The sequence below is a fragment of the Salmo salar genome, chromosome 01, assembly GCF_965601325.2.
Source record: "Salmo salar chromosome 01, fSalSal1, whole genome shotgun sequence".
NCBI lineage: Eukaryota > Metazoa > Chordata > Actinopteri > Salmoniformes > Salmonidae > Salmo > Salmo salar.
In genome coordinates this window covers 177701944-177715814 of record NC_138291.1, presented here as the reverse complement: position 1 = coordinate 177715814, position 13871 = coordinate 177701944, and the positions used below count along the sequence as shown (strand labels likewise).

The following is a 13871-nucleotide window of genomic DNA, read 5'->3' as shown; positions in this document are numbered from 1 at the left end:
TGTTGGGCACTCTGCTCTCAGTTCAAAGAACAGACAACAATCTCAGAAACCCTTGCCATTTGACCTTCTGACCCTGGAATCTAGTAAATTAATTCAATTTATGAAATGATTGATGGCTGTATGTGGTAGAAGACTAAGGCCACATCATCTGTGGGTGCATGCAAACCATTTTGAAGACTGTATCTTTAGATTGAACTACTGTAGTCCAGTGCGCTGACGTTATTCAGAGTCTGCCCACTAGGTGGGGTCAGTGGGTTGTAGTTTGAGCACATAGACATGTTTGCTGTTTTCATTAGCCTCTATCCACATGTGATGAGTGTAGTATCCTTCCATGTATGATACAGCTGTATAAATCAGCCTATCCACGTTTTCACTCTCGCTAGACTTGCGGGCTTGGCGATGGCATATGGTGTTGCCATGTGCCTTCTCTGCCTGTGGAACCTATGACTCAAGTCTCAGTTCTCCCTTTGTGTGGTGCTTCGCACACTAAAAGCCCACTGGGGGCCATTCAATTAGTCATGAAATCACCAGATTAAACTCAGCACTGCAGTCTGAGAGACCTCCAAACACACTTGAGCCTGTTTTGCATTTACAAAACAAGGACGATAAAACGGCCAACAATATATGCTGTTGGAACTTAATATACGAGAACATGGTTCAAAGTCAATGAGTGAAGTGAAACCATCCTTAAAAGAACGGACTTCTTCCAATTCGTTGTGATTTTCAGTGACCCCAAACTCTGGAGGGGTCAGTGTCGACTTCACGGCCCACTTTGGTCTCGAGTCCAGGCCCTAGACTTGGGGATAGGCCATGTCTCACGCAAAGACGAGAGAAAAACAAAATGACCAATCACAGAGCCATATATATATGTCTCTGGCCAATCAGTCTGTCTGGAGGAGTAAAGAGGTCAAGACACAGGCTGTCATAGTGAAACGTGAATGGCCCGTGTTCATGTAGAGAAGGGTTCTGGGTTTACCACCATGCAGAATACATTTTTACATTTACATTTACGTCATTTAGCAGACGCTCTTATCCAGAGCGACTTACAGTAGTGAATGCATACCGTAATTTCCGGACTATAAGCCGCAACTTTTTTCCCAGGCTTTGAACCTCGCGGCTTAAACAATGACGCGGCTAATATATGGATTTTTCCCGCTTTCAATTTTTTTGTTACAAGCCGTGTTTCGCTAAAGCCTGTGTAAAGTTCATTTGTTTCAATGTACCGGTAGGCACCTGCGGCTTATAGACATATGCGGCTTATTTATGTTCAAAATATATATATATTTTTTTTAATTCAGTGGGTGCGGCTTATATTCAGGTGCGCTCAATAGTCCAGAAATTACGGTACATTTCATATATTTTTTTCCCCGTACTGGTCCCCCGTGGGAATCGAACCCACAACCCTGGCGTTGCAAACACCATGCTCTACCAACTGAGCCACACGGGACAGTCGAGGGCGTCTCATCTCGCTACGTCTCCTACTGGTTCTACTGATGTTTCCATGGTAAATCTCATCTCGCTACTTCTCCTACTGGTTCTAATGATGTTTCCATGGTAAATCTCATCTCGCTACTTCTCCTACTGGTTCTAATGATGTTTCCATGGTAAATCTCATCTCGCTACTTCTCCTAATGATGTTTCCATGGTAAATCTCATCTCGCTACTTCTCCTACTTCTCCTACTGATGTTTCCATGGTAAATCTCATCTCGCTACGTCTCCTACTGGTTCTACTGATGTTTCCATGGTAAATCTCATCTCGCTACGTCTCCTACTGGTTCTAATGATGTTTCCATGGTAAATCTCATCTCGCTACTTCTCCTAATGATGTTTCCATGGTAAATCTCATCTCGCTACTTCTCCTACTGGTTCTAATGATGTTTTCATGGTAAATCTCATCTCGCTACGTCTCCTACTGATGTTTCCATGGTAAATCTCATCTCGCTACTTCTCCTACTGGTTCTCATGATGTTTTCATGGTAAATCTCATCTCGCTACGTCTCCTACTGATGTTTCCATGGTAAATCTCATCTCGCTACGTCTCCTACTGATGTTTCCATGGTAAATCTCATCTCGCTACTTCTCCTAATGATGTTTCCATGGTAAATCTCATCTCGCTACTTCTCCTAATGATGTTTCCATGGTAAATCTCATCTCGCTACGTCTCCTACTGATGTTTCCATGGTAAATCTCATCTCGCTACGTCTCCTACTGGTTCTACTGATGTTTCCATGGTAAATCTCATCTCGCTACGTCTCCTACTGGTTCTAATGATGTTTCCATGGTAAATCTCATCTCGCTACTTCTCCTAATGATGTTTCCATGGTAAATCTCATCTCGCTACTTCTCCTACTGGTTCTAATGATGTTTTCATGGTAAATCTCATCTCGCTACGTCTCCTACTGATGTTTCCATGGTAAATCTCATCTCGCTACTTCTCCTACTGGTTCTCATGATGTTTTCATGGTAAATCTCATCTCGCTACGTCTCCTACTGATGTTTCCATGGTAAATCTCATCTCGCTACGTCTCCTACTGATGTTTCCATGGTAAATCTCATCTCGCTACGTCTCCTACTGATGTTTCCATGGTAAATCTCATCTCGCTACGTCTCCTACTGATGTTTCCATGGTAAATCTCATCTCGCTACTTCCCCTAATGATGTTTCCATGGTAAATCTCATCTCGCTACTTCTCCTACTGGTTCTAATGACGTTTTCATGGTAAATCTCATCTCGCTACGTCTCCTACTGATGTTTCCATGGTAAATCTCATCTCGCTACGTCTCCTACTGATGTTTCCATGGTAAATCTCATCTCGCTACTTCTCCTAATGATGTTTCCATGGTAAATCTCATCTCGCTACTTCCCCTAATGATGTTTCCATGGTAAATCTCATCTCGCTACGTCTCCTACTGGTTCTAATGATGTTTCCATGGTAAATCACATCTCGCTACTTCTCCTACTGGTTCTAATGATGTTTCCATGGTAAATCTCATCTCGCTACTTCTCCTAATGATGTTTCCATGGTAAATCTCATCTCGCTACTTCTCCTACTTCTCCTACTGATGTTTCCATGGTAAATCACATCTCGCTACTTCTCCTAATGATGTTTCCATGGTAAATCTCATCTCGCTACTTCTCCTACTTCTCCTACTGATGTTTCCATGGTAAATCACATCTCGCTACTTCTCCTACTGGTTCTAATGATGTTTTCATGGTAAATCACATCTCGCTACTTCTCCTACTGGTTCTAATGATGTTTCCATGGTAAATCTCATCTCGCTACTTCTCCTAATGATGTTTCCATGGTAAATCTCATCTCGCTACTTCTCCTACTTCTCCTACTGATGTTTCCATGGTAAATCACATCTCGCTACTTCTCCTACTGGTTCTAATGATGTTTTCATGGTAAATCTCATCTCGCTACTTCTCCTACTTCTCCTACTGGTTCTGATGACATTCCATGGTAAATCTCATCTCGCTACTTCTCCTACTGGTTCTGATGATGTTTTCATGGTAAATCTCATCTCGCTACTTCTCCTACTGGTTCTGATGACATTCCATGGTAAATCTCATCTCGCTACGTCTCCTACTGATGTTTCCATGGTAAATCTCATCTCGCTACTTCTCCTACTGGTTCTGATGACATTCCATGGTAAACAAACTGCAGCAACAAATGAAAGCCTTCCTGCTATCCCACGCTCTGTTTGTCAATAAATACTTCCCGACCCACAGCTAAATGCTCCCCATGTGTGGCCCATTATATCTCCTTTTTAAAGACTAACTGGTCTTGACAAAGTACCTGCAGCTGAACTTGGTATTAGAGCCAAATGAATAAACCCCAGCACAGTCTGGGAGTGTGAATCAGGTACTGGTCTGAACGGGAGTGTGAATCAGATACTGGTCTGAACGGGAGTGTGAATCAGATACTGGTCTGAACGGGGAGTGTGAATCAGATACTGGTCTGAACGGGGAGTGTGAATCAGGTACTGGTCTGAACGGGGAGTGTGAATCAGGTACTGGTCTGAACGGGAGTGTGAATCAGGTACTGGTCTGAACGGGAGTGTGAATCAGGTACTGGTCTGAACGGGAGTGTGAATCAGGTACTGGTCTGAACGGGAGTGTGAATCAGGTACTGGTCTGAACGGGAGTGTGAATCAGGTACTGGTCTGAACGGGAGTGTGAATCAGGTACTGGTCTGAACGGGAGTGTGAATCAGGTACTGGTCTGAACGGGAGTGTGAATCAGGTACTGGTCTGAACGGGAGTGTGAATCAGGTACTGGTCTAAGAAATTCTTCATGAAATACGTAATATGGCAGGAGTAATTTCATCATTAAGTAGAATACTGTATAAACTACTGAACATGTGTATGACATGGTAATCCCTGATGGCTGCTTGGTCATTGCTGCACAGTAAAAGATGAAAGGGGGGGGGGGGGGGGGTGTAATTGCGCCCGTTTGGCGGTTCTATAACACATCCCATCAAGGCATGTTGGAACACTTGTTAACGTACCCCACTTAGCTAGTCTTTCATGTTGGAAGTATGTTCCTGCAAAATCGGTAGAACGCGTTCGAAATCAGTCACAACCACACTATTCTCCTGCTATAGACAATACCGTTCTCCTGCTGGTCATATGGCCAATGTAAGACTTCAAGTAAAGGGTGTATGGCTACACAGAGATAACTGCCCCATAATGAAGTAAGGGTTAGCCTTATAGGAATACATGGAATAAACTACCCTTGTGGTTGTGGTACTGCTACGTCATCCCCTTGGGATACAGCCTATTCAGCTGCCACAATTAACTTTACAAGTGCTCTAAGTTGAATAATTGACTCTGGATGCTGGCTAATGTATAGTCAGACCCAGGTGTGTAACATGGAGCCAGAGCCATATATTTTGAGAGTTGGAACAACTTTTAGAATGTTGCGTTACAGCATTCTATTGATCCATTCATGACGAGAATTTAGAATCTTGTACATAGAATTGTTCAAAATTCTGAAATGGATTTTTAACTTATATTTGTCAACATTGCCCATGGGGCGCACTAACATGGCTGCCATAGAATTAATGTTGTAGTGTCATGTACAGCACCTTCGGTAGGTATTCAGACCCCTCGACTTTTTCCACATTTTGTTATGTTACAGCCTTATTCTAAACTTGATTAAATAGTTTTTTCCCCCTCAATCAATCTACACACAATACCCCATTATGACAAAGCAAAAACAGTTTGACATTTTTGCTAATTTATTAAAAATAAAAACTGAAATATCACATTTACATTCAGACCCTTTACTCAGTACTTTGTTGAAGCACCTTTGGCAGCGATTACAGCATTGAGTCTTCTTGGGTATGACACTACAAGCTTGGCACACCTGTATTTGGGGAGTTTCTCCCATTCTTCTCTGCAGATCCTCTCAAGCTCTGTCAGGTTAGATGGGGAGCGTTGCTGCACAGCTATTTTCAGGTCTCTCCAGAGATGTTCGATCGTGTTCAAGTCTGGGCTCTGGCTGGGCCACTCAAGGACATTCAGAGACTTGTCCCAAAGCCACTCCTGCGTTGTCTTGGCTGTGTGCTTAGGGTCGTTGTCCTGTTTGAAGGTGAACCTTCACCCCATTCTGAGGTCCTGAGAGCTCTGGAGTAGGTTTTCATCAAGGATCTATCTGTACTTTGCTCTGTTCATCTTTGCTTCAATCCTGACTAGTCTCCCTGCCTCTGAAAAACATCCCCACAGCATGATGCTGCCACCACCATGCTGCACCATAGGGATGGTGCCAGGTTTCCTCCAGACATGACGCTTGACATTCAGGCCAAAGAGTTCAATCTTGGTTTCATCAGACCAGAGAATCTTGTTCCTCATAGTCAGAGTCCTTTACATGCTTTTTGGCAACTCCAAGCGGGCTGTCATGTGCCTTTTACTGAGGAGTGGCTTCCGTCTAGCCACTCCACCAATCAGGCCTTTATGGTAGAGTGCTGCAGAGATGGTTGTCCTTCTGGAAGGTTCTCCCATCTCCACACAGGAACTCTGGAGCTCTGTCAGAGTGACCATCAGGTTCTTGGTCACCTCCCTGACCAAGGCACTTCTCCCCCGATTGCTCAGTTTGGCCGGGTCTAGGAAGAGTCTTTGTGGTTCCAAACATCTTCCATTTTAGAATGATGGAGGCCACTGTGTTGGGGATTTGAAATACTGCAGACATGTTTTGGTACCCTGCCCTAGATCTGTGCCTCGAACAAACCTGTCTCGGATCTCTACGGACAATTCTTTCGACCTCATGGCTTGGTTTTGCTCTGACATACACTGTCAACTCTACCGTATATATAGACAGGAGTGTGCCTTTCCAAATCATGTCCAATCAATTGAATTTACCACAGGTGGACTCCAATCAAGTTGTAGAAACATCTCAAGGATGATCAATGGAAACAGGATGCACCTGAGCTCAATTTTGAGTCTCATAGCAAAGGGTCTGAATACTTATGTAAATAAGGTATGTTTTTTTAATTTTTAATACATTTGCAAAAATCTCTAAAAACCTGTTTTCACTGTCATTATGGGGTATTGTGTGAATATATATATATTTTTTTAAATGAATCCATTTTAGAATAAGGCTGAAATGTAACAAACTGTGGGAAAAAGTCAAGGCAACCTTTGTGAAATTATATGAAATCAGGGACACCAGGTCGAAGTAAAGATTCACTTACAGAAGTAGCAGCCTACGGTACATAAAGTAAGGATCCGACAATAAATACAGATTCCACATAATGGAGCAATCTACTTCCTACAACTGCCCAAATTAAGACTTGAAGAGCTGCTTCTGTGTGGGCAGCGCTCAGTCTAACAAGTTATCCTGAAGGCATGCCTTGCCACGTGTACCCGGCTCCAACTCGTAAACTCTACTGTGGCCGCATGGGGACCGTAGTCGGTCTGGACGGTCAGCTGGTTATAGGCAGACCCAAGGGGACTATGTGGACTTCACGTGTGTCCCTCAAATGTTTTCCCCTTGTGGTGGAGGCTAACTGGCTGCAGCATTGTGTTAATGAGAGGCATGTGCTTAGGCCTTGGCTGAGACTCTCGTCTCCAAATACGTCCGATGTCTGTTTCTTATTAGAGGACGTTCACTGGAAACACAGCTTCAGTAGAAGACACAATGAGGGCCAGTTAGTGGAGTGTTCAATATAACACACTGTGTGAGGGCCAGTGAGCGGAGTGTTCAACATAATACACTGTGTGAGGGCCAGTGAGCGGAGTGTTCAACATAATACACTGTGTGAGGGCCAGTGAGCGGAGTGTTCAACATAATACACTGTGTGAGGGCCAGTTAGTGGAGTGTTCAACATAATACACTGTGTGAGGGCCAGTTAGTGGAGTGTTCAATATATTACACTCTGTGTGAGGGACTATTAGTGGAGTGTTCAACATAATACACTGTGTGAGGGCCAGTTAGTGGAGTGTTCAACATAATACACTGTGTGAGGGCCAGTTAGTGGAGTGTTCAATATAACACACTCTGAGTGTGGGCCAGTTACTAGAATGTTCAATATATTACACTCTGTGAGTGTGGGCCAGTTACTAGAATGTTCAATATATTACATTCTGTGTGAGTGTCTGTTTGGTATATTCAAAGCATGTGTGTTTGCTCATGTTTTAGGGGTATTTGTACGAGTCTCTATGTGTGTGTGTGTGTGTGTGTGTGTGTGTGTGTACAGTTGTTGCTGTCTCTCTGTGTGTTTGTGTGTGTACAGTTGTTGCTGATAGGAAGATGTGATGTTCTGTGGGTTTCATGCCATGTAACAGCTGGCATGCGTTATATAAACTAAGCTAGTTTTAAATGATTTCAACAATGTGTGCTGTATGTTATTTTGGATAATCACGAGATACTTTGTCCAATGTGAGTATATGTTTTTGTGAGTGTGTGAGTGTGTGTGTGTGTGTGTGTGTGTGCGTGCAGCGGTGTCTTCTGGATTCTGTCATGTTGTTTTGCCCTTGTTGTGTACGGAGCGATTGAGTAACGCTATACCTCATCCCATTGGCTCTGGGCGTGCAGGGCTTGTATGCTGTTGGTGTAATGGGCGTGCTGACAAAATGGAGACCTGGCCCAAGAACCAGAGACTTTCTCTGACATGTTATGTAATCCCAAACTAAAATCAGGGGACAGTAGAGGATATATCCCTAGTCCATGTGATGGCTAGTATTACCACCATCATGAAATGATCATATGGCTCCTTCTGATGTCACCTAGTGGCTTCCTCGATGGGAAACCCATAACCCTTCCTCGATGGGAAAGCCATAACCCTTCCTCGATGGGGAAACCCATAACCCTTCCTCGATGGGGAAACCCATAACCCTTCCTCGATGGGGGAACCCATAACCCTTCCTCGATGGGAAACCCATAACCCTTCCTCGATGGGAAACCCATAACCCTTCCTCGATGGGAAACCCATAACCCTTCCTCGATGGGGGAACCCATAACCCTTCCTCGATGGGGGAACCCATAACCCTTCCTCGATGGGGGAACCCATAACCCTTCCTCGATGGGGGAACCCATAACCCTTCCTCGATGGGGGAACCCATAACCCTTCCTCGATGGGGGAACCCATAACCCTTCCTCGATGGGGAAACCCATAACCCTTCCTCGATGGGGAAACCCATAACCCTTCCTCGATGGGAAACCCATAACCCTTCCTCGATGGGGGAACCCATAACCCTTCCTCGATGGGGGAACCCATAACCCTTCCTCGATGGGGGAACCCATAACCCTTCCTCAATGGGGGAACCCATAACCCTTCCTCAATGGGGGAACCCATAACCCTTCCTCGATGGGGGAACCCATAACCCTTCCTCGATGGGGGAACCCATAACCCTTCCTCGATGGGAAACCGATAACCCTTCCTCGATGGGAAACCGATAACCCTTCCTCGATGGGAAACCCATAACCCTTCCTCGATGGGGGAACCCATAACCCTTCCTCGATGGGGAAACCCATAACCCTTCCTCGATGGGAAACCCATAACCCTTCCTCGATGGGGAAACCCATAACCCTTCCTCGATGGGAAACCCATAACCCTTCCTCGATGGGGGAACCCATAACCCTTCCTCGATGGGGGAACCCATAACCCTTCCTCGATGGGGGAACCCATAACCCTTCCTCGATGGGAAACCCATAACCCTTCCTCGATGGGAAACCCATAACCCTTCCTCGATGGGAAACCCATAACCCTTCCTCGATGGGAAACCCATAACCCTTCCTCGATGGGGGAACCCATAACCCTTCCTCGATGGGGAAACCCATAACCCTTCCTCGATGGGGGAACCCATAACCCTTCCTCGATGGGGGAACCCATAACCCTTCCTCGATGGGGGAACCCATAACCCTTCCTCGATGGGGAAACCCATAACCCTTCCTCGATGGGAAACCCATAACCCTTCCTCAATGGGGAACCCATAACCCTTCCTCAATGGGGAACCCATAACCCTTCCTCGATGGGGAAACCCATAACCCTTCCTCGATGGGAAACCCTAATTCTTCCTCGATGGGGAAACCCATAACCCTTCCTCGATGGGGAAACCCATAACCCTTCCTCGATGGGAAACCCATAACCCTTCCTCAATGGGGAACCCATAACCCTTCCTCAATGGGGAACCCATAACCCTTCCTCGATGGGGAAACCCATAACCCTTCCTCGATGGGAAACCCATAACCCTTCCTCAATGGGGAACCCATAACCCTTCCTCAATGGGGAACCCATAACCCTTCCTCGATGGGGAAACCCATAACCCTTCCTCGATGGGGAAACCCATAACCCTTCCTCGATGGGGAAACCCTAATTCTTCCTCAATGGGAAACTCTAATTCTTCCTTGATGGGGCACGGCCACTTGATTATATATTTTCACGTTGTCTGTCAGGAATGTTTCCAGTCCCTTTGGCAATTCATTAATTTCCCCTTTTTGAATATCGATATCACAAAACAATTCCAGTAATCTATAAAAGGTGTCAACAATACGGGAAGGGCTTAGGTAACAAACACTCTCCAAGTCCTCCTGCGTTTTGCTTGCTTAACAACATTACTATACATAATGTCCGGCTTTTTTTGCAATGGCAAGATGGTAACATTACTATTTGTTTTTGTGGCAAAGTGTTTCTTTTCACTCATGTTACAGAGTCTGTTCAGTGAACCATGCTCATGTGATAATGACTAACCTTGGCTGAAATCTGAAGGCTTGCATTAGCTTCCTAAGCTAAAATCAATAGGCTTGAGTTCAGTGTGCTACCACAGTCTTACAGTCCTGTTCAGAAACAACAGCATTGGTTGCTCCTACTTGTCTGTTTCGATGTGGTAATCAAGCTATAAATCTGAATATCCTTCACATTTCGTTCTGGTCTTGTAATGAAAATAAAACGTGTTAGAAAAATAAATAAATAAATAAATAAATTAAAAAAGGAGGGGGAGAAAACAGAAGTTGCAGGTTACCGTGGCAACCCAGATAAATACATCCCCATAAACTAGGTCCCTGGCCGCTGAGATTAGACCACTGGGACATGGAAAAAAGATAGTCTTTTGTTACATTCCTGGGGTCTGGTCGCTGAGTGATGGCAACACTGCTATTAGACTACTTTTAGCTGCTTCCTTAATGAGCGCAGAAGGAAGTGTCTTCACCATTGGCTGTCCCCGTCCGGGTTCATTGTGTGACAGTGAACTCAAATAAAACGTAATACTAAAACGGGAATTCTCTGGAATTAACCGACTGTGGATTACACACGGCTATTTCTATAGCACGTGTTCAGCCTCAGTATGCTTCCATACCAAATGTTCTCTGAATCCTCTCAAACTTCTCCATCAGTTGATATAAATAGAATAAAACATAGTAAAAGTTCCCACATAAAACACTTTAGACATTGACTTAAACATTCCCTTTATTCCTTTGTTTGTATTAAATACATGCTGTACCATACTTATCCCTACCCATAATGCATTGTTCCCATTCCTTTAGCCCTCTTTTTTCTCTTTGGGAAGAATGGCAGGCTGGTAACTGCTTCCTGCAGTTGTTGATCTGTCTCTCACAATAATGAATTCTGCTCAGAATCTGAGAATTCTAAAGGAGAATGTCAGGCTATCCATCCGTGAGCTGAAAAGCAGCTGGGTCATGCAGCAAGACAATGATCCAGAACACACTAATCACATCAAGCTTTATTTATATAGCACATTTCAAAAGACAGACAACACAATGTGCTTCACAGGAAGAAAAAAAAAGAAGAAAAACAATGAAAATAAAAATTGAAATATTTAATACACAAACATAAAATATCTCTTAAAAATGTCCACAGTTTGGTCCCCCTGAGGTTCTCTGGCAGGCTGGGGTCATAGTAACTAAAGGCTGCTTCTCCATGCCTCTTGGTCCCCCTGAGGTTCTCTGGTAGGCTGGGGTCATAGTAACTAAAGGCTGCTTCTCCATGCCTCTTGGTCCCCCTCAGGTTCTCTGGTAGGCTGGGGTCATAGTAACTAAAGGCTGCTTCTCCATGCCTCTTGGTCCCCCTCAGGTTCTCTGGTAGGCTGTTCCAGAGGCTGGGGTCATAGTAACTAAAGGCTGCTTCTCCATGCCTCTTGGTCCCCCTGAGGTTCTCTGGTAGGCTGGGGTCATAGTAACTAAAGGCTGCTTCTCCATGCCTCTTGGTCCCCCTCAGGTTCTCTGGTAGGCTGTTCCAGAGGCTGGGGTCATAGTAACTAAAGGCTGTCTCTCCATGCCTCTTGTCCCCCCTCAGGTTCTCTGGCAGGCTGTTCCAGAGGCTGGAGGCATAGTAACTAAAGGCTGCTTCTCCATGCCTCTTGTCCCCCCTCAGGTTCTCTGGCAGGCTGTTCCAGAGGCTGGGGTCATAGTAACTAAAGGCTGCTTCTCCATGCCTCTTGGTCCCCCTGAGGTTCTCTGGTAGGCTGGAGGCATAGTAACTAAAGGCTGCTTCTCCATGCCTCTTGGTCCTAGGCTTTGGGATAGTTAAAAGACCTGTGCCAGAGGAATCTACTGGGTACAGAACTTAAAAGCATGTCTGACATGTATTGGGGTGCACAATCATGGGTTGATTTAAAAACCAATAGAAGAATCTTCAAATTAATTCTATCAGCCTGAGAGAGAAACATCTGCACCTTGGCAATGTTCCTCAGGTGGTAAAAAGCTATTTTGTTCACATTCCTAATGTGTGATTCGAAATTGAGTTAACAATCTAAAATAACAGCTAGGTTTTTTTTAACCTGGTGTTTTATCTTTATTGCCCGTGAATTAAAATGTGAGACCTAATTCTCTCTGAGTGCTTTGACTCCAACAATAAGTACCTGGGTCTTGTCTTAATTTAGCTGGAGGAAGTTGTGAGCCATCCATGTATTTAAATCACTAATACAGTCAAATAATTTATCCGTGGAGCTAAAATCCTCTGGTGATACAGAAATGTAAAGTTGTGTATCGTCTGTGTAGCAGTGAAAAATCAAAGCTGTGCTTTCTGATAATGCTGCCAAGGGGTAACATATATAAACACTGAACAGTACCGGACCCAAAATGGAACCTTGTGGAATGCCACATGTCATATGTATTTTCTCTGAGTTATGTTCACCAAGGGTGACAAAAAAACCTCACGACCGGTTAAATAGATCCTAGTCTACATCAGAATGGCTGAAAATAAAGTTCTGGAATGGCCTAGTCAAAGTCCAGACCTAAACTCGATTGAGATGTTGTGGCAGGACTTGAAATGAGCAGTTCATGGTCAAAAACACACAAATGTTTCTGAGTTAAAGCAGTTCTGCATGGAAGAGTGGGCCAAAATTCCTCCACAGCGATGTGAGCGACTGATCAACAACTACAGGAAGCTTTGGAGTTATTGCAGCTAAAAGTAGAATGCCCAGTTATTGAGTGAAAGGGCGCATTTGGTATTGCATAAATTTGCTTATTAAATAAATGAAAAAAAGTATGAAAATGTTGTGTTATTTGTCTACTAAGGTTCCATGTATATAATATTCGGTTTTGGTTGAACATCTGAAAGGGAGCAAATACTTTTTCATGACACTGTGTACACACACACACACACACACACACACACACACACACACCCCCTCCAACCTCCAAAACTTCATAACGGAAGGTATCCGTCAATTGATTTAATGTTGCCATTGTTTAGCCTACACGCAATCACTGTCTACTCCCTGTGAATGAAGAGTCGTCTCACACACACACTCCCCCCTCCAACCTTTTTTTTTTTTTTCACCATTCTGTGCTCTCTCTACTCCCCCAACCCACATCCCTCTGGAGCAATTCCAACCCCATTACATCACCCTTAACACTGTCCTGGTCAATAGACAGAGGAAAGTAAAGGAAGGTCAAGAAATCAAGGAAAGGAACCATTCCCTGTAACATCTGTCCACATGGAGCATTTCAAAATCACTGCTTATTTTGTCTGCTGCCCTTGACGTGGATTAAACTCAGATAACATGTTGGATAATTATTGTAACATCCTGACTCTATAGATGACCTCAGAGTACAGTGGGAAAGACAAGAGAGGGGCTGAGATAGAAGCCAAGTGAAAGAGACAGAGGTTGTACAAGAAAGAGTGAAAAGAGAAAGAGAGGAAGACTGACGTCTTCGCTCTGAACGGGTCGGCGTGGAGGTGGGGGGGGGGAATGGCCTGCTTGTGTTGTTTCAACCCACTCTGGAGCAGCCAGGCCAGTGCTGTGCTTGTTTCCCCCTCTCCCTCCAATCCAAATGGAATGACTCAACCAGGGCTGGCCCTCGCCGGCCCTCCAGGGCCCCGCAATAACTCAACCCTGAGAGGTTTGCCGGGATTGGTAGCCAGTGATCTCATTCTGCCACGGTGTAAACACTCAGGTGGGGCCAAGCT

General features: G+C 44.6%; 1 protein-coding gene across 2 annotated transcripts in view; it reads right to left on the bottom strand.

Annotated features, from left to right (window-relative positions):
• The window catches only part of LOC106572010 (ras-specific guanine nucleotide-releasing factor RalGPS1), a 284633-nt gene that overhangs the window by 15379 nt on the left and 255383 nt on the right, over window positions 1–13871 (bottom strand). The gene's annotated exons all lie outside the window — the stretch shown is intronic.